General features: G+C 53.6%; 1 pseudogene; it reads left to right on the forward strand.

Moving 5' to 3' along the window:
- Nucleotides 1–970: 970 nt before the first annotated feature.
- Nucleotides 971–18,933, forward strand: LOC139030662 (microfibrillar-associated protein 2-like; annotated as a pseudogene).
- Nucleotides 18,934–27,973: the final 9,040 nt, after the last annotated feature.

Genomic DNA, 27,973 nt, shown 5'->3' on the forward strand with positions numbered 1-27,973 from the left:
TTCTGGCTTTTAAAGGGAATTGTGTGCTTTAATTAAGAAAAAAAGAAAGTTTTCTCTCAGCATATTAATTATCTGGCTTGTCATAGGAGGTATTTGTTCCGGATGACAGGCTGTAATTAGCGCAGAGAACAGACTGAAGTTCCCCAAGAGAAGCCTGGAGTCTGGGGGGGCGCCCGGGCTGACGCTGCCCTGGCATTTCACCAGGTGTGGGAGGGTGGGCCGGGGCAGGGGTCTCTCTGGGTTCAGAACGGAGGAAGGAAAAGCAATTTATCACTGCGTCCCTGAGGACATCCGAGACGCTGCCTCCTCCTGGGTCCTCCTGGGGCAGCTGCCCTTGCCCCTGGCACCCAGCTTAGCTGCGGGAAGGCTGGTGGAAAGGCAAAGCCTCTGGCTCCATCCCCAGCTCCAAGGTCAGCACAAGTGACCTTGTCAAGCTCCTTCTGGGCTCTGCTGTCTCCCGTCACACTGCAGAGAGCAGACAACAACGCCGCGTATGTTCCATCACTTCCTTCCCTGCCTCGTACATGCTATCAGTAGCCTGTTTTACTAACTCACCCACATAAAGACTCTCACATCTTGGCTGGATGGAACAACTCCAAGGGCTGGGCCTCCGGGCAGACAGGCTGGGCCCTGCCCCTGCCCCTGCGGGGCCCGTCAGTGGAGGCAGACACAGGTGCCGACGGGCAGAGAGGATGATCCGGTCCGTGGACCACCCCCCACCTTCCTGCTGGACGCACATTTCCCCCGTAGGCAGGGCTGAGCATCTGACTTCCAGCCAAGAGGTCTGAGCAGAGAGGGTTTCCCAGGCAGGAGCTTCCAGCCCTGCCCTCCCCGCCCCGCGCCCCTTTCATCCTCCCCACCCTCCTGTGTCTCCATTTGCCAGCTGGCTGCAGGGGGTAAGTGGCGGTTTCCTGGGAGAAGGGAGAGAAGAAGAGACTGGGGCCATCAGAGATAAGAGGCCGAGCACCTGATGACTGCGGGGAGCAGAGCGCCTTCGGAGACCCAGCCGGAGACGCTCCGTGGTTGGTTTTCGCCCCGAATCCCTGAGATGTGAGCTTCCTCGGGATGCTCTCCCAGGATGGAGGTGAAGGCAGGAGTCGGAGCCCTCCCTCCCGGAGAGGCTGGCTTTCCTCTTTGCCCCGGGGGACCCAGCTCTCCCGCCGATGCCGGCAGGATCCCTGGGGCGGGCCACCGGGCCCATGTGCAGGAGCACTGCTTGGCCCGAGAGTGTCCCACACGCTCACCGCGTTGCTTGGCGGCCTCTCAAAGTGAGAAGGAGGACAGGTAGAGACTTTCCCAGTGCAAGACCCACTTCAATTCCCCGAGGGCAGAGGCAGAAGCTTGTCTGAGTGAGATGTCCTCATCTCATCCCCGTTCCTGATTCAGGACCGTGGTTCCATCTTATTAACACAACCAGCATATTCTAGCACTTACAGGCACTTGCGTTAGACAAATGTTAAATACATTATGAAGTTTGAAACGTTATTATGGTAAGAAGGTGCCTCCACTCCATTGCAGTTCACCGAAAAGCCTTCCAAGCTTGAGAATACTTCTATTTCAAGGTTAATTAAAAGACAATCACGCTGATTTGCCTAGAGAGATCTCCTCTGCCCACCCAGGCCACTGCGAGTGTCAATTTCTATTATCTACAAGCCTTACGGCCGACACTCCCTTCCCGCGCATCCTCCCACCTCAAACACGTTGGAGCCAAGCTGTTCCATGCTGATGAGGCGTTTCAACAGGACATGGTGGTTCCAGGAAATTTTATACTGTTCGTCACATAGGAAGACCACAGCTTCAGAAACACGTCTTACAGTCCTGAAGAACACATGTAAAATGCACAAGAACACAGGAAATAGTCATCTCCTCCAGGTGATATTAGCACCAGAGAGGATGAAAATTGTACAGAATCATCCGCATCCTCTGAGCCACGTGACCCCAGCCACCCATGGTTCAGTAGAGCTAAGGTGTTTTTCTCTCCGGGTCAGAACTTTCTTCCACATCACAGAATATTGGTTCTACAATCTTTGACTAATAGGTTACTAACCAGTTACATCCCGACTGAAACAAAGGGCTGCTGGAGCTCGCTTTCCTGGTGGGAATGCGTTGCGGGGCCGTCACTGGAGAGAAAGTCAATTGTCTGCCGGCATCGGGTGCCTGGGCATCAAGGCCAGAGCCTGTCCGTGGACTAATTCACCCAGTGAAACATTTAATGACCATCTACGTAAGCCGCCTACTTGTGCCAAGATCAATCAGACCTGACCCGACTCTCTGCATCTGGAGCAGCCCTGAGGGGCTTAGATATCGGCCTGAGGACCCCCAGAAGGATGCCCCACTCTGGGGGAAGTGCTCTCTCAAGCCTTCCTAGGGACACCGAGACCCTGTTTGCAAACACGTGATCAAACCTCTACAATTCCAGCTCAGTGAGAACAGGGGCTTCTACACCTGGCTCCCTCCCTGCCAGACCCCCAGCCACTCTGGCACCTTTGCCCCACCACTGCTCATTTCCTGGGTGCCTACCCTGGGCCACACCTCTTCCTGAAGCTTCCGATGCATTGTCCAATTTGTCCTCTGGCTATAGGGGACGGCTGAGTGGATGGACGGAGGCTGGTGTGATGAAGGGAGGAGGAGGGAGAGGAGGCAGAGAAGGAGGAGGATGGGAAAGAGAGAGGGTGAAGGGGAGGAGGGGGAGAGGAATTGGAGGAGGGACCTGGAGAATGGGGAGCACTGGATGCCTGCAGGGCTTAGGGGTTGGCATGTGAAGGCTCCCAGGTGGGTACCCTGGCCTTGAGGGAATGAATATCCTGGAGTTGGGGCGTGAGAGGCCTGCAGGAAAGGAGGAGCAGGATGCTTGTACAGAACACACAGAGGAGCAGCCTGGTTCTTCCTGAGGTTTGTTATTCCGAACGGTGCAGAAGCAATTGCTCTCTGACTATGCAGGGCCTTTGAACCTTGTCGCTGCTTTAGCATAACATTAAATTAAATGTGCCTTTTGTCTGTCTTTTAAAATAAACTCCCTGAAGGATTCGGCTGTGATTTTTTTTTTTTCCCCAGGTTGACTCTCATCTGCCTGCTCTTTTCTGGCAGCTTTGGAGATCCGAGGTTCATTCCTCCATCGACATTTTCAGTTCATTAGCCTGGGCGAGTGGACAGGAAAGGTGATTAGTGTTCCTTCATTCGTCTATTCTCCCATCCATCCGCTCAGATAACCATCTGACCGACCGGGCTGTGTGTTCTGAGCCTGGGAGCCTGTGTCTGCGGCCACGAGGGCCCTAGGGACCCACAAACTGGGTTCCTGGCTGTAAGGATGCAAAGTCAGGGACCCACGGGTTCACATCACAACTGCGTACAGTGGAGGCCAGGCGCGCGTGTGGGAGGACGCTGTCTGGGGGTGGAGCTCCTGCCTGGAGGCGGTGCCTGGGAGGGTCTGGAGATGAGACCCTAGCCTCTGAGAGCTGCGTCTCCTGAGCTTGGGGTTTGCTGTCCCCTGGGTGGATGTGCAGGGCATGGTGTTGAGGGGGCAAATGGGAGGGCGTGGGTGGGCCCCGCTGCAGTGGGCAGATCCATCTCCAGTTGCTTCCCACCAGAAAGAGTTGCACCCAGGGTAGGGGTGAAGCTGGATTCACCTTTGGTCCAGAAGTGCTTGAAGAGTGGTCAGGGACTGTCCAAATGCGTGGTCCAGCCACACCCCTGTGAAGGTGCCACCCGCTGCCCAGAGCCTCAGGCCCACTTAGGGTAAGCGCTGGGTGGAGGAGCAGGTGGACCCGGTTCCAGGCTTCTGTGGGGGACAGCTGCCCCAGCCCCTCACTGTCCCTCTTAGTCCTCAGGGGCCGAGTGCCAACCAACAGCGGGGCTTCCCCAGAACAGTCCCCTGGGCACCAGCAGTGTTCAGGGCCAGCCTCATGCTTGGCATCCGTGGCCCCGGGAAGACTGCCCCGGAGGGGACGTGGGACCCTGACTTGGCCGAGAGGCTGTGAGGAGCAGGGAGCCAGCTGACGTTTAGGGTGTAACCCTGTGGTTGTGGAGGTCTGCTCTGAGAGCCTGGGCCCCGTGATATGCGCCCCTGGCTCCCCTCCTGGGACCCGCCCTGCTTCCCAGCTCCCCAGACAGGCCTCTGGATTCAGGCATGGTCCCGCTGGGGGGACCCTTCGCTCTGGGGCCTGCACCAGGCAGGATGGGCACGGTTTTGCCTCCGCTTTCAGACCCTGACTCTGCTACGTCCCCTGCGGGTCTGCGGCTGTGCCCGCAGCAGCTCCTTTCCAGGCGGTGACTCAGGGACCCAGGAGTGGGATGTGTTCTCTGTGCCAGCCCTCAGCCTGCCCGGGTTGGGCGCTCGGCGACAGCCAGGTGGGTGCGGCTCGAAGGGCACAGGCTGGCACGCTCTGCAGTCCACTTCCAGACTGAGTGTGGCCCCTCCTGCTGCTCAGGTTTGCCCGGTTCCCGTGTCCTGCAGGAGTCGGATTTGACAAGGACCTGCTTACAGCGCTGGGGCTCCACTCAAAACTCTGTGATAACCTGAGCGGGAAGAGTCTAAAGAAGGATGGATATGTGTGTATGTGTGACTGAATCACTTTCCCCTACACCTGGAGGTAACACAGCATCGAAAGTCAACTGTACTTTAATATAGAAAAGAAAGTTTTTTTTAAAGCTTTCCACTTCTCGGTCCCCCATGTCTACAGCGGGCCCATTGGTGAGTAGAGCGGGCAGGGGAAGCTCAGATGGTGACGAGTCTTTCTCCAGTGCAGGATACCTGGCTTCTATCCATGGATCAGGAAGATCCCCCGGAGGAGAGAATGGCTTCCCACGCCAGCATTCTTGCCTGGAGAATCCCATGGACAGGGGAGCGGAACCTGGCGGGCTACAGTCCATGGGGGTTGCAAAGAGCTGGACATGACTGAGCGACTGATATTAACACAGGAACTAAATGGGCAAGTAGCACAGATTCCGCTCAACACCCTGTTGCCATCCTCACCTGCATGGACACCGCCTAGCACGGTCCCTCTCTCTCACAGGTGTCGCTCCACTGAAGGATGCCAGAGGAAGGTCTGTCCCCTGTCCCCACTTCCTACAAGAGCTTGGAAGCATGTCTCTCAAAACTGTCTGTTTGATGCCAAATGTCTGTATAAGAGAGCAGAAAATAGTCACAAATATGCATGAATTCACAGATATGGCCTTTGGCCCTTCTTTTTTTAAATATGTATTTATTTTATTTATAGATCTGGCTGTGCTGGGTCCTAGTTGCGGCATGCAGGATTTTTAGTTGCAGCAAACTCTTAGCTGTGGCATGTGGGATCTAGTTTTCCGACCAGGGATGGAACTTGGGCCCCTGCATCGGGAGCGTGGAGTCTTAGCCGCTGGACCACTGGGGAAGTCCTGGTGCTTCTTATTTAGCCGTTTGGAGCTCCGTTTGCACAAAGGGGGCCTGGTGGGTTCCGACTTCCACAGCTCATTGATTTTCATAACAAAAACGTGCCCAGAAGGATGTGGGGAAAGCTGGGCGTGTCCTCAGGGATGAGTGTGTGTGTAGGGGTGGATGTGTGCATGCGTGTGGGGGAGTGGACCTGTGTGTGTGCATTTACTGGAGGCAGTGGGAACGTGGCTGATTCTAGAAGACTCACCTATAGTGTCCATTCTGGGGTTTCTACATGGCACCTTCCATGGTGAGAAGGTGGCCACGGCTGGATGGTCCCCAGCGAGTCCATCTGACCAGCCCTGTCCACAGTGTCTTCAGCGGGAGCAGCCAGCTGTTGGGCCACGTGGGCTCCCAGGACACTAAGGTGAGTGGGCATCGCCTCTGAGTACAGTGATAAATGGGACTCACACGTGACCTGAGTACCTGAAGGCTTGCCGCTCATTGATGCCCCTTTGGTCCTAATTAAATCAGGATCAATGGAGTTAATCCACAAAAGTTCCAGGCACAGCGACAGGCACATCGATTCCAGACACGACACTTGCGCCTGCCGCCGCACGCCCCTAGAGCCACCTGAGGGGGTGGGCCGAGATGACCTGAGTGTGTGAAGCTAATTAAAGTCTGAGTTGTTAGAAGTATTAGCTTGTCCCCAAATTCCTGCAGGTAATGCAGGGCTCACAGCAGCCAAACGGTACAAAGACAGAGTTTCTCAAATACCCTGCCTTTGAGGTGTGGATGCCTCCCAGGGAGCGCCCCCAACAGCCAAGTGTTCCCAAGGCTGAAGAATCACCAGAAACCTATGTAGCCTCCAAACCAGCTTCCTTGGCCGCATCTCATAGGTACAGGGAAAATAGGTATTTTGGGCATGGTGATTGGAACTGGCCTTTTATTTGCTGTGAACTCCCCAGTTGATCTTGGCGATCAGCCCAGTGTGGGCCCAAGTCTTGGTTTTTCCCCTAGAGCAATGGTCTCTAGTCTTTTTGGCACCAGGGACTCATCTTGTGCAAGACAATTTTTCCATGGATGGGGGTGAGGGATGGTTTTGGGATGATTCAAGCACATTGCATTTACTGTGCACTTTATTTCTATTATGATTGCACCAGCTCCACCTCAGATCATCAGACATTAGATCCTGGAGGTTGGGGACCTCTGCCCTAAAGCATCCACCCACCAGCTTTCAAAGAGGTTGGCCCCAGCCTCTCCCCTCTCACCCTGGCAGGAAGGTCTCCTGTCTCCGTCACCCCCTGTCCTACCAACCCCAGGGGCAGCGTCCTTGTGGGTGAGGAGCCACCCTCTGGCCTGGCTCACAAGTCCTCTCGTTTCCCTGGGCTGCAACTCACCTCATGTCCCCAGGGACCTCATCTGCCTGATGTTCCACTCAAACCAACGAGCCTTTCACTCCCAGTGACGATGCTCAGGTGCGCCCAACAGCTACCAGCCTGGCTGTCTCTCCACCCCGGTGGACGAGGACTTTTTCCTAAAGTCTTCCCTGGCTTCTCCAGCCCTGAGCAGTCCTCCCTTCCTCTGGGCTCTGGGGCCATCACTACACTCCATGCCCGCCACCTTCTGCCCATCGCCCACTTTGGGGCTGGTTCTGTCCCCGGCTCAGCTCAGCTGTGGTCTGTGCACGTGCTTGGCACCTCGGCTCACAGCAAGAACTTACAGTGATCCAGGGGTGACTCTTTGTCACTGGTCGCCCCGGAGATGCTGTAAAATTCTATACGTTGCTCATCACTGGTCTCCCGTGCTGGACACTTACAGGTGTGAAATTAATGCAGGAGGGAATACAGTCCATAGTAAGGGACGCCGACTGTCTGTGGGCCTGGGGGTACCCACTCAGTTATGTCCCAGGTATAACTGTAAATGTGTTATTCATCCATCTGAGTCTGTGACAGTTTGTTGGCCTGAAAAATCCGGGCGAAAATGATGCCTCTCTAATAATTAGTGATGTTGAGCATCGTCTCATGTGTTTCTTAGCCATCTGTATGTCTTCTTTGGAGAAATGGCTAGTTAGGTTTCTGGCCCATCTTTGGAGACTTCCCCAGTAGCTCAGTGGTAAAGAATTCACCTGCAATGCAGGAGCCGCAGGAGATGTGGGTTTGATCCCTGGGTTGGGAAATCTGCTGCAGGAGGGCACCACTATCTACTCCAGGATTTCTATCCACTCCAGTACTCTTGCCTGGAGAATCTCATGGACAGAGGAGTCTGGCACACTACAGTCCGTGGTGTTGCAAAGAGTCAAATACGAGTGAAGCAACTTAGCACGTCCAATTTTTGATTTTTTTTTTTATATTGAGCTGCATGAGCTGTTTAGATGTTTTGGAGATTAATCCCTTGTCAGTTGCTTCATTTGCACATCTTTTCTCCCTTTCTGAGGATTTTCTTTTCTCCCTGCTTAGTCAGGGGAAGCTGCTGGCCAGCGCAGGAAGCTGAGCTGGGTGCTGTGTGATGACTGGGAGGGGCAGGGTGGAGGACGGGAGGGTGCTGTGTGATGACTGGGAGGGGCAGGGTGGAGGACGGGAGGGTGCTGTGTGATGACTGGGAGGGGCAGGGTGGAGGCCAGGAGGGTGCTGTGTGATGACTGGGAGAGTGGAGGCCAGGAGGGTGCTGTGTGATGACTGGGAGGGGCAGGGTGGAGGCCAGGAGGGTGCTGTGTGATGACTGGGAGGGGCAGGGTGGAGGCCAGGAGGGTGCTGTGTGATGACTGGGAGGGGCAGGGTGGAGGACGGGAGGGTGCTGTGTGATGACTGGGAGGGGCAGGGTGGAGGACGGGAGGGTGCTGTGTGATGACTGGGAGGGGCAGGGTGGAGGACGGGAGGGTGCTGTGTGATGACTGGGAGGGGCAGGGTGGAGGACGGGAGGGTGCTGTGTGATGACTGGGAGGGGCAGGGTGGAGGACGGGAGGGTGCTGTGTGATGACTGGGAGGGGCAGGGTGGAGGACGGGAGGGTGCTGTGTGATGACTGGGAGGGGCAGGGTGGAGGACGGGAGGGTGCTGTGTGATGACTGGGAGGGGCAGGGTGGAGGACGGGAGGGTGCTGTGTGATGACTGGGAGGGGCAGGGTGGAGGACGGGAGGGTGCTGTGTGATGACTGGGAGGGGCAGGGTGGAGGCCAGGAGGGTGCTGTGTGATGACTGGGAGGGGCAGGGTGGAGGCCGGCAGGGTGCTGTGTGATGACTGGGAGGGGCAGGGTGGAGGCCGGCAGGGTGCTGTGTGATGACTGGGAGAGTGGAGGCCAGGAGGATGCTGTGTGATGACTGGGAGGGGCAGGGTGGAGGCCGGGAGGGAGGCACGGGAGGGGGGATGTATGCATGCACATGGCTGGTTCACTTCACTGTACAGCAGAAATCCAGACGGCTTTGTAAAGCAACCATGCAGCATTTTAAAAATGGTGCCTCACAGTGCTGCGGAGATTTAATAAATGCAGACAAGGCCCTGGAATGGTCGTTGGTACAGAGAGAATGTTCTACGTGGGGAAACTTTCTCATCCTCAAGAAATAACCCTGGATAGAAGGCCCAGGGCGTCTGGACCCCAGGACCCTCGGGGGTTGGGAGCCTGTGTAATCCAGGAGCTGGCATTTTAAGCTCTTTGGGGTGTGACTTTGTCCTAGACTGGAGCTCACAGTAGTTGCGCAGGAAATATTTGTGAATGAGTGAATGATCTGGAAGTAGGTCAGTTTGGCAAGAAAAGTTAATGAGAGAGAGGCGATGAGGAGGGTGGAGGGAGGGGCCGAGGGCATCAGACCTGCGGTGGGAGGAGGGGTCGGTGTCCTGCCCATGCGCTGAATCCACAGCGGGGTCCCAGAAGGGGTGGTCCAGGGTCTGACCTGTCATCTGGAGACATCGGTGGGTTTTAATCAGCATCTGTTAGAGAGGGCAGGAGAGGCAGGGGCAGAGCCCACGAGGGCCTATTTATCGCCTGAGTCCTGGAGACGGGACAGGAGGGAGAGGTGGCTTCCTACAATTTGGGAAGCACGTTTTTGGGCGTATGACTCCCGGAGATGATGTTTCTTCCCTTGATCAGCGGCTAAAATGTGGTGGAAGCAGAAGCGCCCCTGGCTGCTCTCTGTTGAGTCTCCCCTGCTGTCAGTGGGCAGGAGGCCGCCTCCCCTAGAGGCCGAGAGAGCTGGGGATTTGAAGTGTGCTCTCAAGTGGGGTGGGGGAGACCTGGGGGGGTGGGAGCTTCTGAGGGGATGGGGCACCCTCTCTGCACAGCCCAGTAGCGCTCTGATCCTGGCCCTCCCCACCGGCCACCTGCCTCTGCACCTTCAAGTGCTGTGTGTCGTCAAGGTGACGGGCATTGCCAGGATACAGGGGCCGGGGTTCAGATCCCACCCTTCCCAGATGTGTGATCTTAGGTGCCTCTGGGTTCGGCTTCAGTGTCCGTGGAGCCGCCAAGTGAGAGTCCCTTTGGGAGTTTTCTTGGGAGGATTAAATGTGGTGATGTCTGCAGGGTGCAACTTGGGGTCTGGGGTTTGTCAAGGCCAATGTCAACACCTCGTAAAGCCACTGTGGTCCCGTCCCTCTCTTGGTCCATCATCCTAGTTTTGCCCTCCCCCCACCCCCCAAGGTGTCAGCCACATTGAAACTCACATGCAGTCTGAATGTGAAGTCACAGCTTCCCTTGGCTGACTGTCTCTCTGCAAACCCTCCTCCTTCCATCTCAAGCGTCGTCCCAGCCATTCCACCAGGGACATGTCCACAGCAGTTCAATCTGAGCAGAGACCTTCCTGCAGCCCTCCTACCTCTCCTGATTTCTCCACCTCTTCCCAGAAGCTCTTACTCACCCCTGGATGTGAGTCCTGGTCAGCCTTGATTTAGAATGATGTGTGTGTGTCACCTGGGGGCTGTGTGTCCCCTCCCCACCCCCAGAGAGCAGGACCATGCCAGGCTTGCCCAGTCTGGGCACCCCGCCCCTTTCTGTGCTCAGTAAGTGTTACCGCAGGGAATCACCCGGAGGGAGCAGGGTTCAGGACCGGCCTCATTTCTGGAGGGAGGGACCAAAGTGGTGATGGTCACACACTGGTGCAGAGCCTTTCCTTTTACGTATAAGTTGATATTAGGGCCTGAATTGTGCTTGCATACTAAGTCACTTCAGTTGTGTCCGATTCTATGCAACACTATGGACCATAGCTCGCCAGGCTCCTCTGTCCATGGGATTCTCCAAGCAGGAATACTGGAGTGGGTTGCCATGCCCTCCTCCAGGAGATCTTCCCGACCCAGGGAGGGATGCCACAACTCTTCTGTCTCCTGCATTGGCAAGTGGGTTCTTTACCACGAGCAGCCCCTGGGAAGCCCCCTGAAATTCACATCCAGGAGCCTCATCTCCGGACCTCAGAATGTGACAGTGTTTGCAGATGGGTCTTTATGGAAGTGATTAATGAGGATCTTTATGGAGGTCACTAGGGTGGGCCCTGATCCAACATGACTGGGACCCTGATAAGACTCAGACACACAGAAGGACAGTCATGTGAGGACGCAGGGAAAAGACGGACGTCTACAGAGCAAGTCGAGTCAGCCTCACAGGAACCTGCCGCCACTTTGATCTCGGACTCGCAGCCTCCACACGGTGAGCCAGTAAAGGTCCCTTGAGCAAGCTGCCCAGGCCGCGGGCATTTGTGTAGCAGCCTGATCACCGGGCAAGTAGAGCTGTCAGCAGGGCAGCCGTGCTGCCCCACCCCTGCTCCTGGTCCGCTTTCCTTTAGAAGAAAGGAGACTTCGTGCCTGGTTGGCAAACCCCCGTCTCCAGCCGCACTTAGCCCAGGACTGCGGGAGTGATGAAAAGGGGCCGCTTTGACTCAGGCCTGAGGCTCTCCTGATACACGTCTGGAAGCTTACCGGGAGGAGCGACCAGGACAAAGCCGGACCTGGGCAGTCAGGGCTCCCCGGCCACGATAGCCCCCCGATTATAAGCCGCCACCTGGAGCCCTTTACGGTCAGGCCGCCTGGGAACGGCCGTGCGCTCCTGGGCCACATGTGCAGGGACAGGCTGTGAGCTGAGTCCCCAGGAAACCCCGCCTTGATCCAGATAATCTAATGAAGGAAACGGGGCTGACTAATCCCAGACCCCTCCGAGGGTGTTTCATCTCCCTGAATGTTAGACAACAATCTCATTATGTGTTTATGTCTTCAGCATGATAGGCAAGGAATGAAATCAAGCCATAAAATCAATTATTTCTGCAGAAATTGTCACATAAGACAGAACATCATCAGGGAGACAGAAGCAGTTACGACGAGGGCTTAATGTGCCCCATGCTGGTTTCAGGGCCAGTGTGACAGTTTGCCAGGCTTGCTGAGGCTTCCTGATGCGGGTCCCGGTGCTGGGCACAAAATGGAAGCTATTCTTTTCTTAATTTATTTTTTTATTGAGGCGTAGTTGATTTACACTGCTGTGTTCCTTTCAGTGTACAGAAAAGTAATTCAGATCTATCTATCTATCTATCTGCTTCTGATTCCCCTCCCCTGTAGGTTATTACAAAATACTGAATTCAGTTCCCTGTGCTACATAGGGAACTCTCTGTGTATCTCTGTGTATCTCTCTTTTATACATAGGAGCATGTGTATCTGTTAACCCCAACCTCTTACTTTATACCCCTCCCCCTCCCCTTTTTGAGCATAAGTTTGTTTTCTATGTCTGTGAGTCTCTTTCAGTTTTGGAAATAAGTTCATCTGTATCTTTTTTGAGGTTTCACATACGAGTGATATTATATGATATTTATCTTTCTCTGTCTGACTTCACGCATTCTTCAGATGTCTGTCTCCATCTCTGTCTCTACCCCCCTCTCTTCTGAGTAAATGTAAAAGACAGCATTCCAACTGGATTGGGAGACTCCTTTCCAGGTTACCTGAGTCTCAGGGGTAGCAGATAGACCGAAAGCATAACTATATGACTGCATATTTTTTGAGGTACTGGGGAGTAGTAAAAAAAAAAAAAGAAAGCAGAACTACAACAAGAAAGCTCTGGCTCAGAAGACAAGAGACACTGCAGTCTTGACTCCCCACTGCCCACTCTTTGGATCCCCGGTTTCTCTGTCGGCCAGCCGTGGGGTCATGGGAGGTGGTCTCCAGTCTGCGCGGTGTTTCACGGGGACCATGCGAGGCTGCGGGCCGGGGGATCTGCCCGGGGCAGCTGGGCAGCCACCAGCTGCCTGCAGGGACCGGTCGTCCTAGTGGCTCACCGGCCAGGAAGAGTCCCCAGCGAGGTGGAGGCAGGAGAACTGGTGGACAGACACCCCATGGCTTCCAACCTGGCAGGGAGAAGGGCTCGAGGAGCAACAGGGAAGAAGGCGCCGGACCCACGGCTTCTCCCCTGGATTCTGAGGCTGGCAGCATCTTCTGCACTGCCGCCTGCCCTGATGCAAGAGTCGCTCTTGAGGAAGGCAGGGGAAGCCCGGGCCAGGGGCATCTATGACCTCTGTCTTTGGAATTGTTGGCAACAAGAATTTTCTCTTTTTTCCCTCTGTCATTAAAGGCAAGTGTAAGGAGGGAAAAAAAGCAAATGTAAGTATTGAAAACAAGGTAACCTGTAGCATGTCTTCCATGATCCACTTGGGTGCTGGTGTGGGGGAAGCGAAGAGGGGCACAGTGTTGGCTGTAAAAACATAGTGGTGACAGAGGGGATTAAGGTGGTTTGAGGAGGACTCACTCTGCTTGCAGAGCAGGGCCAGGTCCCCCGTAGTGAGGTCTCTGCTCCCATCGCTTGCCCGACAGGAATCACAAATCCTGGGGCAGCAGAAGCCACTGAGACCCTGGAAGGCAGAGTGACCGTTCCCAGCTCCACGAGCAGGACAGGAGGAGCCAGGATGGGAGACCCTGCTGAGACCTTCCTCTCATCCCAGGTACCACTGCACGCAAGAGGCACCTCCGTCCACTGGGCTGAACTGAGTGAGAAGAACATGGGCCTCAGGGATGGTCCCCCACAGCCCTGACCCTTGTCCTCTCTTCCTGGACTGTGGCTTGCAATATTCCCAAGGAAAGGCCAACAAGATGGATTTGACGCAAGACACTCCCACACCTCTGGTCCCTTCCCAGGCAGGTGGGGTCCAAGGTTACAAGTCAGCCATGGGATCTTGCCCAGAAAGTGGGGACTGGCGGAGCTCGGTCTTCTCCACTTGTGCAAGCCCTTCACCTCCTCCCAGCCTCACTCCCCTCCCCTCACTGGGGCTTGGCCCCCATCCCCACTGCAGGGAGAGCCTTGCCGTGTGCCCACAGTGACTGGCAGTGGTTGCTGCTGAAGACTCCAGAGTGCATGTGAAGGCAGGAGGGGCTGCGGTTGTCCCAGTGTCACTGCAGGGCCTGGAGGTGTCTCCAATCAGCAGGTGGGGGGGGTGGGGGAGATCATGGTGACCTCCACCGCCCCGAGGACCGTCCCTTCACCCGGGACTCGCCCTGTACTTGTCGCTTCACATGCCCTCTCCTCGCCAGGGACATGGGCTCTGGGTCCTTCATTAGACACTCAGCATGTCCTGGTGGCCCTGGGCTCTACCTGGCGGAGATGAAAACTGGGGATTGAACTGGGGATCATGGCGGTTACCTGAATCCCACAACCACATCGGAGGGTGATCAAGATGGACCGGAGAAGTCAGGTGGCCTCTGAGGCTGCAGGAGAGACACCTGCACCATTCCCCACTCACCTGGGCTCAGGGGCAGCCTGAGGGGCTGCCGGGGTCCGCTACGCCAGCCCCCTCCCCATGGGAACAGAGCCCCCACTCACCTGGGCTCAGGGGCAGCCTGAGGGGCTGCCGGGGTCCGCTACGCCAGCCCCCTCCCCATGGGAACAGAGCCCCCACTCACCTGGGCTCAGGGGCAGCCTGAGGGGCTGCCGGGGTCCGCTACGCCAGCCCCCTCCCCATGGGAACAGAGCCCCCACTCAGCTGGGCTCAGGGGCAGCCTGAGGGGCTGCCGGGGTCCGCTACGCCAGCCCCCTCCCCATGGGAACAGAGCCCCCACTCAGCTGGGCTCAGGGGCAGCCTGAGGGGCTGCTGCGGTCCGCTACGCCAGCCCCCTCCCCATGGGAACAGAGCCCCCACTCAGCTGGGCTCAGGGGCAGCCTGAGGGGCTGCCGGGGTCCGCTACGCCAGCCCCCTCCCCATGGGAACAGAGCCCCCACTCAGCTGGGCTCAGGGGCAGCCTGAGGGGCTGCCGGGGTCCGCTACGCCAGCCCCCTCCCCATGGGAACAGAGCCCCCACTCAGCTGGGCTCAGGGGCAGCCTGAGGGGCTGCCGGGGTCCGCTACGCCAGCCCCCTCCCCATGGGAACAGAGCCCCCACTCAGCTGGGCTCAGGGGCAGCCTGAGGGGCTGCCGGGGTCCGCTACGCCAGCCCCCTCCCCATGGGACAGAGCCCCCACTCACCTGGGCTCAGGGGCAGCCTGAGGGGCTGCCGGGGTCCGCTACGCCAGCCCCCTCCCCATGGGAACAGAGCCCCCACTCACCTGGGCTCAGGGGCAGCCTGAGAGGTTGCCAGGGTCCGCTATGCCAGCCCCCTCCCCATGGGAACAGAGCAGAGGGAAGGAAGACAGATGGCACCCTCTGGGCTCACCATCACCCTCAGGAGGTTGGACGCAGCAGGCCTGGCCCTTCTGGAGTGACGGGGCAGGACCGCAGGTTGAGATGATGGTATTTCTCAGATAAGAGCTAAGCTGCCTCAGCAGGAGCTGGTACATTGCAGGGTGTAAGCTGGTCAGTTTCTAGGATGTGGAGCTCACAGGTCTGCAGATTTCGGCTGAGCGCAGGGCAGGGTCATCACCATCGGGGAGTAGGGCAGGTCCCAGGAGAAACGTCTCCAAGGCCCCCCAGGCCCCCTGAATGACTGGGGGAGCAGGCCGAAGGCTGGGGCGAGACAGAAGATGGGAGGGGCGCGTGGGGCGAGACAGAAGATGGGAGGGGCGCGTGGGGCGAGACAGAAGATGGGAGGGGCGCGTGGGGCGAGACAGAAGATGGGAGGGGCGCGTGGGGCGAGACAGAAGATGGGAGGGGCGCGTGGGGCGAGACAGAAGATGGGAGGGGCGCGTGGGGCGAGACAGAAGATGGGAGGGGCGCGTGGGCGAACAGAAGATGGGGGGCGCGTGGGGCGAGACGCGTGGGGCGAGACAGAAGATGGGAGGGGCGCGTGGGGCGAGACAGAAGATGGGAGGGGCGCGTGTGGCGAGACAGAAGATGGGAGGGGGGCGTGTGGCGAGACAGAAGATGGGAGGGGCGCGTGGGGCGAGACAGAAGATGGGAGGGGCGCGTGGGGCGAGACAGAAGATGGGAGGGGCGCGTGGGGCGAGACAGAAGATGGGAGGGGCGCGTGGGGCGAGACAGAAGATGGGAGGGGCGCGTGGGGCGAGACAGAAGATGGGAGGGGCGCGTGGGGCGAGACAGAAGATGGGAGGGGCGCGTGAGGCGAGACAGAAGATGGGAGGGGCGCGTGGGGCGAGACAGAAGATGGGAGGGGCGCGTGGGGCGAGACAGAAGATGGGAGGGGCGCGTGAGGCGAGACAGAAGATGGGAGGGGCGCGTGAGGCGAGACAGAAGATGGGAGGGCGCGTGAGGCGAGACAGAAGATGGGAGGGGCGCGTGGGGCGAGACAGAAGATGGGAGGGGCGCGTGAGGCGAGACAGAAGATGGGAGGGGCGCGTGAGGCGAGACAGAAGATGGGAGGGGCGCGTGAGGCGAGACAGAAGATGGGAGGGGCGCGTGGGGCGAGACAGAAGATGGGAGGGGCGCGTGGGGCGAGACAGAAGATGGGAGGGGCGCGTGAGGCGAGACAGAAGATGGGAGGGGCGTGTGAGACGTGAGGGGCGCAAGGCTGGGGACACGAGTCGGGGGAGATGACTCTCCAAAGTGGGCAAGTTGGTCAAAAAGCAGAAAAGGAAAGACCCTTGCTTTAGAAAGCTGCTGACTGGTCTCTAAAGCACAAAGAAATCTCTGGAATATCATCCGTGCTGAGGTCACAAGTTGTGCTAACAGAAAGGTGCTGATATTCCCCTCAAAATATTCCAGTCCAACAGTGAAAGAACTCTGATTATGGCTCAAGTCCAGTCCAGACCCAACTCAAGCGATGAGCAGATGGATTCACCCACGTCAACTCTACACAATAATGGTCTGGCAGGAGAAGGACAAGCTTTCTTCTGGAGGGAAATATCTAACTTTTATTTACTTTTGGTCTCTATCTTTTTATAACAATGTCCAGGGTAAAATACAAAAGCACATGATAAATGAAGAAACAGAAAGAAAGTGGGACTGATGTCTTGAGAAGAAAGATCCAATGGAAGCATGCAGAGATGATCTGGATGGTGGAATTATCCAACAGGGACCTTAATATGCCTATGACAGCTATGTCAAAGGACTGAGTGGAGAGGTGGAAATAAACTGGGGGTCTCATCCTAGAGATGAAAGTTAAATACTCAAGTGTAAATGCTAGAGAGGAAGAATGGGACATCAATGATGACTCACTGGATGCTTACCAGCAGGTTGGGTACAATCGGGCTCCCGGGGTCTGGCCCCAGGCTGAAGGGCAGGTCCCATCCTCCCCACCTGTGGCTGGTTCTCCTTGAACTCCTTGGACTTTGGAGCATGTTCCACACGTGGCAAATAGATGAGGCACAGAGCGACAATGGACAGCACTTGTGGACTTACCAGGTGTTGTGGCAGCCTTGGCCCATGGTCTGGAGCACACTGCCCAACTGAGTCTTGTAGCAGGAGGGGACATATCCCACCCCTTGAGGAGGAGGAAGCACAATGTCATGTGACTGGTGTGAAGTGTAATCCTATTACAGGGAGGGACTGAAGAATTAGGAATAATCACCCATACCATGCCCCAAAGGAGGCAGGCTGGAGAGTGAAATGTGAATGTCATAAGACTCTGTATTATCCAGGATGTAGCAAACTAGTAATTTAAGGAAGGCTGTAATATATAAAAGGTGCTTATTATAATCTCTTTATTTAATCACTAAAATAACAAGAAAATGTTTAACAAGCTCATGATGAAGAAAATAGAATAATAAACATACTGGATTGATGCAGAAAATTCAAGGAACAAAGAAAAAGGGAAAAAATGAGAGAAATAGAAAACAAAGGGCAGAATCATAGTTTGAAACCGAATGTATAGTGACTACTAGGTTGTGGGAAACGGTCTTCTGTTGGTTGAATCCATCAAATGTTGGCAATGCCGTGTGGTTCAATCCAGCATATGAAATGAAAATTAAGCACAAGCTCTTACTAAGAGACAAAGATTATCAGACTGGATTTAAAACCTCAAACAGCAACAACCACCATACAGATTAAGTGCAAAAGAGAGACAAAGAAGAATTGAAAGCAAAATGATATTTATAAAGTGCATCACGCAGATACCAACTTCAAGAACTGATGCCAGACATGGTGGGCTGAAGGTGGTCAGTGGTAATAGTGGAAAAGGGATGTTTCTTAATGATCAAAGGGTCAATTCAAGAAGTAGATACAACTTTAAGTAATACAGCAATCCACTTAATGCACCCTCAACATCAGTTCAGTTCAGTTCAGTTCAGTTGCTCAGTTGTGTCCAACTCTTTGTAACCCCATGAACTTCAGCATGCCAGGCTTCCCAGTCAATCACCAACTCCCGGAGCCTACCCAAACTCATGTCCATTGAGTTGGTGAGGCCATCCAACCATCTCATCCTCTGTTGTCCCCTTCTCCTGCCTTCAATCTTTCCCAGCATCAGGGTCTTTTCAAATGAGTCAGATCTTTGCATCAGGTGGCCAAAGTATTGGAGTTTCAGCTTCAATATCAGTCCTTCCAATGAACACCCAGGACTGATCTCTTTTAGGATGGACTGGTTGGATCTCCTTGCAGCCCAAGGGACTCTCAAGAGTCCTCTAGGCGCAGGGACCGCAGGCTGAATTCCGGGAGCAGAAGTGGCCCTGCAGCCCTGGGTGCTGGCCTGGGGAGCAGCTTGCCGCTCTGCTTTGCCCAGCTGTCCCCGGACACCGGCGCAGCCCGCTCACTGAGTAGCCACGAGAGCTGCCTCGCTCCTCCTGCTCATCCTGCCTGGCCGGCTAGCTCAGGGCCAGCATGATCTGGACCCACCGCCTCCAGCCCAGACCACGTGCAGTACACCCACTACAGACACCAGATAGACAAGCCGGACTACTATGATTACCCGGAGATGACGCCTCGGCCACCCGAGGAGCAGTTCCAGTTCCAGTCCCGGCAGCAAGTCCAGCAGGAAGTCATCCCAGCCCCCACCTTAGAACCGGGGACTGTGGAGATGAAGCCCATGGAGCCGGGGCCCCTGGACTGCTGAGAGGAGCAGGACCCATGTACCCGCCTCTTCTCCATCCACAAGCCCTGCAAGCAGTGTCTGAACGAGGTCTGCTTCTACAGCCTCCGCTGCGTGTATGTCGTCAATAAGGAGATTTGCGTCCGGACGGTCTGCTCCCACGAGGAGCTCCTGCGGGCCGACCTGTGCCGTGACAAGTTCTCCAAGTGTGGCATGCTGGCCAGCAGTGGCCTGTGCCAGTCTGTGGCAGCCGCCTGTGCCAGGAGCTGCAGGGGCTGCTAGGGGGAGCTGGCCCCCTGCCGACCCGGGGCCCCCAGGCTCTGCCCGACCTGGTGCTTTCCTCCCGTCTGACGTTCCTCTTCATCCTGTTAGAGGGCTGCGGGCCTGGGGCTTGCCGCAGCCACTCCCCTAGCCTGGGGCCACCCCCGGGGCCACAAGGGGGCTCCCGAAGGGCCAGTCTCTGCCCCCGGGTGGGGGACATCCCGGGTGCTCTGTGGGACCTGGGCCCCCGACGTGCGTCACTCATCCCCTGCCAGGACCATCCCTCACCCCCAAGGTGGGCGGAGACCCCCCATCCCAGCTGTTCAGCTTGAATCTCCTACAGCCCCTGGGCGTAGACCGCCTTTGTTTTATACAAAATTAAAAACAGGTTTTTACGAACAACAACAAAAAAGAGTCTCCTCCTACACCACAGTTCAAAAGCATCAATTCTTCAGCACTCAGCTTTCTTTACAATCCAACTCTCACATCCATACATGACTACTGGAAAAACCATAGCCTTGACTAGACAGACCTTTGCTGGCAAAGTAATGTCTCTGCTTTTTAAAATACTGTCTAGGTTGGTCATAACTTTCCTTCCAAGGAGTATATGTCTTTTAATTTCATGGCTGCACTCACCATATACAGTGATTTTGGAGCCCAAAAAAATAAAGTCTGACACTGTCTCCATTGTTTCCTCATTTATTTCCCATGAGGTGATGGGACCAGATGCCATGATGTTGTTTTCTGAATGTTGAACTTTAAGCCAAGTTTTTCACTCTCCTCTTTCACTTTCATCAAGAGGCTCTTTAGTTCTTCTTCACTTTCTGCCATAAGGGTGGTGTCATCTGCATATCTGAGGTTACTGATATTTCTCCCAGCAATCTTGATTCCAGCTTGTGCTTCATCCAGCCCAGCATTTCTCATGATGAACTCTGCATAGAAGTTAAATAAGCAGGGTGACAATATACAGCCTTGACGTATTCCTTTTCCTATTTGGAACCAGTCTGTTGATCCATGTCCAGTTCTAACTGTTGCTTCCTGACCTGCATACAGGTTTCTCAGGAGGCAGGTCAGGTGGTTTGGTATTCCCACCTGTTTCAGAATTTTCCACAGTTTGTTGTGATCCACACAGTCAAAGGCTTTGGCATAGTCAGTAAAGCAGAAATAGGTAGTTTTCTGGAACCCTCTTGCTTTTTCACATGAACCCAGCAGTTAGAGAACTCTAAGGAGAGGTGGAGTCATCCCCAACAAAGGCTCCCAGGCACGCCGGGCCAGCACAAACGCACATCTATCCAACGGAAATGGAAACAGAGGAACAGAAGGGGAAATGGTCACAACAGCTGTAGGTGTAACAGCCTCAGAACTAGAGGCGCCCATGTGCACCAATGACAGGGTGAACAAATGGACTGTGGTTTATTCACACTATACGCACACAGCAACAAAAGAATCAGGTATTGCTCTACACAGTGGCATGGGTGGATCTTACTACCAACATGAAGCGGTGTGTGAACCCTCATTAACTGCAAGTTCAATGTTCTGACCCTGGAGGGGGGCATGAGGAAGCCTTCTGGGATGCTGGCAATGTTCAATTTTTAAAAACTTAACTTTACACATTTCCTTTTATAAGATATCAGAAGCGGGAAGCTTAAGATTTGTGCTCTTTACTTCACTTGTGTTCAACTCAATTAAAAAGCCTGCAAAGATGTTTTAGACTAAGTATTTTTAAATCATCATATCAGACATTGTGATCTGACTGTTCGAGAGAAAACAGATGGCAAAAAAATTAAGGTCATATCCACATAAGCTTATCCTAGATTTCAGCTTAACAAAACTTCCCTGGCCGGCCTCATCCCTGGGGGGATTGAATAAAAATCAGCCCAGATATTTGTAATGCCAAGGATGGAAATCCAATTCAACACCCTCGAGCAAAATAAAGTGGTTGGTTTATTTCCCACCATCTAGTCACAACAGCTCTCCGGAGCAGTGGCATCCCAGAACGGAGACATCGTGGCTGGTCCCTTTTCAGTGCCCATCTCTCTCGTGGGTCTCAGGCCACACTGCAGGGAATGACACAGAGCTCCCTTTTCCCCTTGTCCCCAGCAAAATGGCTCCACATCCCTGTCCTCCGGCCAACAGCTGGCCCAGACTTGCTTGGACAATGGAATGTAGGTAGAGTTCACGCTACCACCTCCCATCAGGAGCTTTAGGAGCTGCTGTGTGGCTGTCCTATTGTCCTTCTCCGTCTGTCCTGGGTTCACAGATAGTCCGGGGGGAGCCTCCTCCTTCCTCTAGAATCACAAAATGAGGAAGACACGGAGAGCAAACCCCTAGCTAGCATGCACTGTGGGTCAGAAACAAACATTTCTTGTCTTGAGTCAGTGGATACTTTGAGGATGCATATTACTGCAGCACAAAGTTCCTGAGCTGACTGATACAAGACCCAGTCCACAAGGACAAATCTTGAAGCTGTAAGCAGTGGGTTTACATCCTCATAGCCTTGACCCAGGGAACACGCCTGTTTCATCCTCTCAAGTTTCAGCGATACCAAGTGAGGGCTCAGCTGTGCTTCTCTGGATCAAACCTCTGGCATAAGAAATGGGTTTCTATAATCACCGTGGGATAGGCACTATGATACTTTTGAGGCTTGAAATAGTAGTCTACTTACAAATCCATGGTTTAAAACAAAGCTTTTCCCCAGAGAAGATGATTTTGTTTGGATATACAGGCAACAAATGTATATTCCAGTTACCACAAGATGCCAAGAGTTTGATCAGTTTGGCAGTTACTCAAGTCATAAAATACGAGCAATAGATCGAGGTCGATCCATGGACGTGGTCAGGGAAAGGAACCCAGAAATAATATTATGATGTGAATGCCTTTAAATGTTAATGAACACTCCCTAGTCTGAGTCTGGTTTTGAGACATTTTTCTCAGCCCTGCGGTGTGCTAAATACCATGTGGACCATAAAAACCTCTTGCGATCCGTCCAGCCATTTGGCCTTTTTCTATGCTGTTGACCTCAGGACTCTCAGTGACTGTAGCTCCTGAGGAAATAGGAAGCTGAATCAACTGCATTTGAGTTTATCATCTTTGTCCTTGAATAGGATTCTGTTTGCTCTTTATCAATGAATGGTCTCATGATACACCTAGCTTTCCAAAAAATGAGACTTAAGGGTATGTGTTGACCCTTTTGCTAGTTTCCTGTGGCTGGTGTAACAAACGATCACACACTTAAAACAACACAGACTAATTGTCTTATAGTCTGTGGGTCAGACGTTTGCTATGGGTCTCTCTGGGTGGACAGCAAGGTGCTGGCAAAGCTGGATCTCTTTCTGGAAGTTCTACAGGAGAATCTGTCTCCTTCCCCTTTCCAGCTCCCAGAAGCCATGTGCAGCGGTAGGCTCGTGACCCCCTCCCTCCATCTTCAAAGCCAGCAGTGAAGGGCCAAGTCTTGGCTCATTACTGCACCCTGAACTCCTTGTCACGGCCACGTCCTCTCTGACCTCTTCTTCTGCCTCTCCCTTCCATTTTTAAGAATATTTGTGATGACAATAATTCAGGATAACCTCCGTATTTTAAAGGCAGTGGGTTGGCAACCTTGATTCCATCCATAGCATTGATTTCTCTTTATGTATAACTGAACATGTTCACAGTGTCCAGGAAGCAGTACACGGGCATCTTGTAGGGGAGGTGACATTATTCTGCCAAAATATGCCAATCAAATACCTACACCCAGATTCATTTCTTAATAGTCAGTCCTTCATTGATTCCTGCTTAATTCTCCAGTTTTATTTTCCGTCATTTGAGCTAAAGTTCACAGTAACCCTATATCATGGTTTGCCTGGGTAGTTCTGGACTTGGCCCCTTCAGTACCAAGCAGATCCTGATGTGGATGGTCAGTTACATGGCTGTTCTGTGTTCCACCCAACCAGACCACGTGAGTTCCCCAGGAACACTGAACTCTCTCTTGCGTGCAGACTTTGCATGTCTCTACCCTTGCACGGGGTCTCTGCATGCCCTCCCACATCTGTTTGGAAACACAGTAAGCCCTCATGCCTTTGCAGTAGACACTCATGCCTTGTCTTCTATTAGACTGCTCTGCTCAGTGGAGGCACATCTGCTCATACCTGGTCTTTTGCCCATTCTGTCCTTGTACAGGACTCTTGTTATGAAAGGTGGGCTGTAAAGGAACTGCTGCTGCTGTGCTCTCTCTCCCTTCCTGAGGGTGAGCTCCTTGAAGGCAGAAAGGACCTCAGATCTGCAGATGCTCACCAAAAACACATGCACAGTTACTTCTCAGTGAACACAGATAGAGTTGAAATAACTGGGCATCCATCCTCCTGGAACAATGCAGAGCTAGAGGGTGTTGATTCCCTTCTCCACCATGCTAAAGAAGAAATTAATAATTAATGTAGTGATATGCCATTGAGCATTGAGCACGTCAAAGTCCCTCTTAGTTTCATTCTTTCAAGCCATAGATTGTTAACTGCAGAAGGACTTAGACAATTTTTGTGTGTGTGTGCTTGCTGAGTTTTGCTTCAGTCGTGTCTGACTCTTTATGACCCTGTGAGCTATAGCTGCCAGACTCCTTAATCCATGGGATTCTCCAGGCAGGAATATTAGAGTGGGTTGCCTCCAGGGGATCTTCCCGACCCAGGGGCTGAAGCCATATCTCTGTGTCTCCTGCATTGGCAGGTGGGTTCTTTACCACTATTTGCCCTGCAGCTTTTATAGAATTAATCCATCCAGGCAATGGTTCACCGGAGAAGGAAATGGCAAACCACTTCAGCATTCTTCTCTTGAGAACCCCATGAAGAGTATGAAAAGGCCAAAGGATAGGATACTGAAAGATGAACTCCCTAGGTTGGTAGGTGCCCAGTATGCTACTGGAGACCAGTGGAGATCAACTCCAGAAAGTATGAAGAGACGGAACCAAAGCAAAAACAAGACCCAATTGTGGATGTGATGGTGAAGGAAGCAAAGTCCGATGCTGTAAAGAGCAATATTGCATAGGAACCTGGAATGTTAGGTCCATGAATCAAGGCAAATTGGAAGTGGTCAAACGGGAGATGGCAAGAGTGAACGTTGACATTTTAGGAATCAGTGAACTCAAATGGACTGACATAACCTCAGATATGTAGGTAACACCACCCTTATGGCAGAAAGTGAAGAACTAAAGAGCCTCTTGATGAAAGTGAAAGAGGACAGTTAAAAAGTTGGCTTAAATTTAACATTCAGAAAACTAAGATCATGGCATCCAGCCCCATTACTTCATGGAAAATAGACGGGGAAACAGTGGAAACAGTGGCTGACTTTATTTTGGGGGGCTCCAAAATCACTGCAAATGGTGATTGCAGCCATGAAATTAAAAGACGCTTGCTCCTTGGAAGGAAAGTTATGACCAACGTAGACAGCATATTAAAAAGCAGAGACATTAATTTGCCAACAAAGGTCCATCTAGTCAAGGCTATGATTTTCCCAATAGTCAGATAGGGATATGAGAGTTGGACTGTGAAGAAAGCTGAGCGCTGAAAAATTGATGCTTTTGAACTGTGGTGTTGGAGAAGACTCTTGAGAGTCCCTTGGACTGCAAGGAAATCCAACCAGTCCATCCTAAAGGAGATCAGTCCTGAATATTCCTTGGAGGGACTGATGTTGAAGCTGAAGCTCCAATACTCTGGCCACCTCATGTGAACAGCTGACCCATTAGAAAAGACCCTGATGCTGGGAGGGATTGGGGGTAGGAGGAGAGGGGACGACAGAGGATGAGATGGTTGGATGGCATCACCGACTCAATGGACATGAGTTTGAGTAAACTCCGGGAGTTGGTGATGGACAGGGAGGCCCGGCGTGCTGCAGTCCATGGGGTCGCAGAGTCACACACGACTGAGCGACTGGACTGAACTGAACTGAGCCAAACTGAGGCAACGCTTATCAATGGATGAATCCATTGGATGAATGACAGTGAATTTGGCAATGGGAAGGTCGAGATGCCACCACCTAAATTTGACCTTAACATCCCAGAAGATGGTTGTAAAGTGTGTCTCCTGGTGTGATATAGTGTGGATCACACAGCTCCACTTATAATGTGTGCTTCCTCAAAATATTACATCTGAAATGCCTCAAGCCTCCATCTTTCATTTGAAAAAAAAAAGAAAAAAAAGGTGGAATAGAAGATGAGCCTGATGAACCCACAAGGAGCAAACAGACAAATCCCGTTTGGTTGCTGTTCTGCAGGACAATTGATCTAATTTCTGAAACAAGTTAATGTACCAGATAAGAGAGGATGAGGGACTTTGCAGCAGTGAAGGCACTTAGGAGACTTAACAACCTCAGTCACTGCATTATCTTGTTGGATTCTGAGTCAAACAACCTGACTCTGCAGACATTTGTGAGCTGTCTGGACTGCGCATTGGATGAATTCAAGAAATTATTAATCGTGTTAGATGTGAAACAGAATTTGGTTAAAAGTGAGAATGCCCATTTTTTAGAGACACATGCTGACATGTTTAGGAGTGATACAACATTTGGAATTTGAAAAAAAAAGATAGGTTTAAAGGAAGGAAAATTCACTAGTGAATAGAGGAGAATATGTGAAAAATAAGACCTGTCTATTTTCAGGTACATTTGAAATTTTATATCAAATAAAAAAATAGAAATCATCGAGCATACGTCTTAAGTGATCAAGTTAATAAATAGTTTTATCCCAAGTGTGCGGCAAATAATTTCAACAGTCCATGGGAACGTCAGACCTGAAGAGCTGGGGTCACAGGGAAATGTTAAGACCTAAGCGCATCGCCTGACTTATAGTCACTGGGTACCTGCCTCGTTTTACACTTGGGAAGTCATGCACCTGGGCAATAATCCTCAGTGGCTGCGAACCCTGCTTCTGGTCTTTGCAAGTCACGGGTGAGGCCCCTTCTCCCTTCCGTCCTCAACAAAGCCTCTTCGCATAACAGAGATTCAATTCCTGCCCCTGGAATGAAAGAAGGGATGGGTGGCTGGCTCTTTGCACAGGTGTGATACCACAGCTTATGAATGAATGGATGAGGCCAATAAAAAAAGACCATGCTTTGTGGTGAAATTGCATCACAGTCCTTCTGGGTCCAGAGATTGTTTTCGTACAGACATTGTGTCTACAAACCCCTATCTACGCTGCCAGGCTCTGTAGTGAATGGCTTCACCAGCTTCCCACCACAGCCCCAAGGACTCTCCAAGATGCAGAGACCATTTGACATCAAAGGGAAGATTATGTCCCTATTGAGAGCGACACACATCAAAGACCAGGATGTGGGGAGTGGGGAGGAGGTAAGAAAAAACACATCCCACTGCTCCTGAGTCACTGGGTCTGCAGAAGTTCAAATCTGTGAATCTCCCCACAATTGTTCGGTGGGGTTTCTACATAAAAAGAAATACAGAGGACCTGGTTTTCATTAGAATCTCACAATAGGCTATAAAATCCATGCCAGAGACAGCATCCAATTTAAGAATTCTCTCTCTCATTTTACGTCCCTGCTCCTGCCCTTGCTTCTTTCTGCTCATCGCGTTTCCCCCTCTGTCCTTGGCAGGCCTCCTCCCTTCTCTCCTGCTCTCTCTCCCTCCTCACAGGGTCCCCTCCTGCCTTCCCTTCTTCCCTGCTCCACAGTAAACATGGGACCCTGGTCTGGCCAGGGGTCTGTGAATGGGAGACCTCGAAACAGATCACGTGTTGAGCGCCAGAGCTGGGGCACGTGCTAGAGGAGCCTGGCCCCTTTGGGTCTGGTTTAGAAACACAGCTGGGGGTGGGCTCGGCTTCACAGGGCCTCCAGAAATCTGGGGGCCGCAATGGGGTCTGGGAGAAATGGGGGCCCAGTCAGCCCTTTCTGACCCTCGTCTTCTGCCCACCTCTCCCCCTCCCCACTCTGCTGTCCTGTGTTTCTCTCCCTTTTCCTCCCCGCCTGCCAGGGGGCTCCAAGGTGGAGGGGCACAGGTTCACAGTGGAGCCAAAAGGGAAGTGATCCGTGGGAAGGATGCTAAAGCGGTCCAGCTTGGATACCTTGCATGCTCCCTGCTGCCTGCCCAGCACAGCTCATGAGCCACAGTTATGCTCCAGCAGGCACTTGCGGGGGTCCTGCTCTGCGGGGGGTGGGGACGCAGTGGTGAACTGTACAAACGGGGCCCTGTACTCCGGGGTGTGGGTCCTCGGGAGCAGAGATGGGCTGAGTGAACAGATGATGGATGCCCAGCACCTGCTGTGCTGTGGAGAGGATCAGATGCGGGGAGGACCCAGAGGACCGTCCTGAGGGTGGGGACAGAGGAGAGCTGAGTAGAGCTTCTGTCCCCAGGGGGAGGGCTCTCTGAGAAGAGGGCTTGGTCAGGACCGGAGGGGGCAGCCTCCCCAGGAGATCTGGGGGAAAGCATCCCAAGCAGAAGGAACATGAAGGGGTGCCCTGGACTGGAAATGAGGGAGCTGAGGCCAGCCTCGGGCAGAGGAGGCAGTGGCGTGGGGAGGGCCGGCTTGTGTATCTGGGCTCCCGTGCCTCGGATTCTGGGAGTCGTGGAAACCATGAGAGCTATGAGAAGTGCTGTGTCTTGGGTGCTTTGCGCTTCCAACCTTTCACTTGGCTGCTGCGGAGCAGAGGGGACACAGGGGGTCTTAAAGGAGGCTGTGCTGGTGATGCAGCGGTCAGCTGGGACCGGGGTAATGGCTGTGACTGTGAGTAGGGGTCAAGGGGCAGGAGTGCATCCTGTGTGGGAGGCACAGAAGATGCCGTTCGGTGACCACTCCCTGGTTTCGGGTCAGAACGATTGGGTGGCGGGCTGCAGACTTCTAAGAGGGAGAAAGCTACAGGCACTGTGAATCTTGGGGCTAAAATGAGTGTCTCTGCTTAGCCAGGTAAGAGGGCAATGCAGCTAAACATCGGATGAGAAAAGCTGCGTGGGTAGCTGATGGGTGTACCTATGTCGCGCTCAAGGCTGGGGCTCTGGCTGCAGGGAAGGACTTGCAAGTCACCGGTGTGTGGATGTTCCCTGACAACAGGGGGCAGGCGGGTCACGCAAGGAGAACCTGTAGCCAGAGGAG

This window comes from Odocoileus virginianus, chromosome 23 (assembly GCF_023699985.2).
Source record: "Odocoileus virginianus isolate 20LAN1187 ecotype Illinois chromosome 23, Ovbor_1.2, whole genome shotgun sequence".
NCBI lineage: Eukaryota > Metazoa > Chordata > Mammalia > Artiodactyla > Cervidae > Odocoileus > Odocoileus virginianus.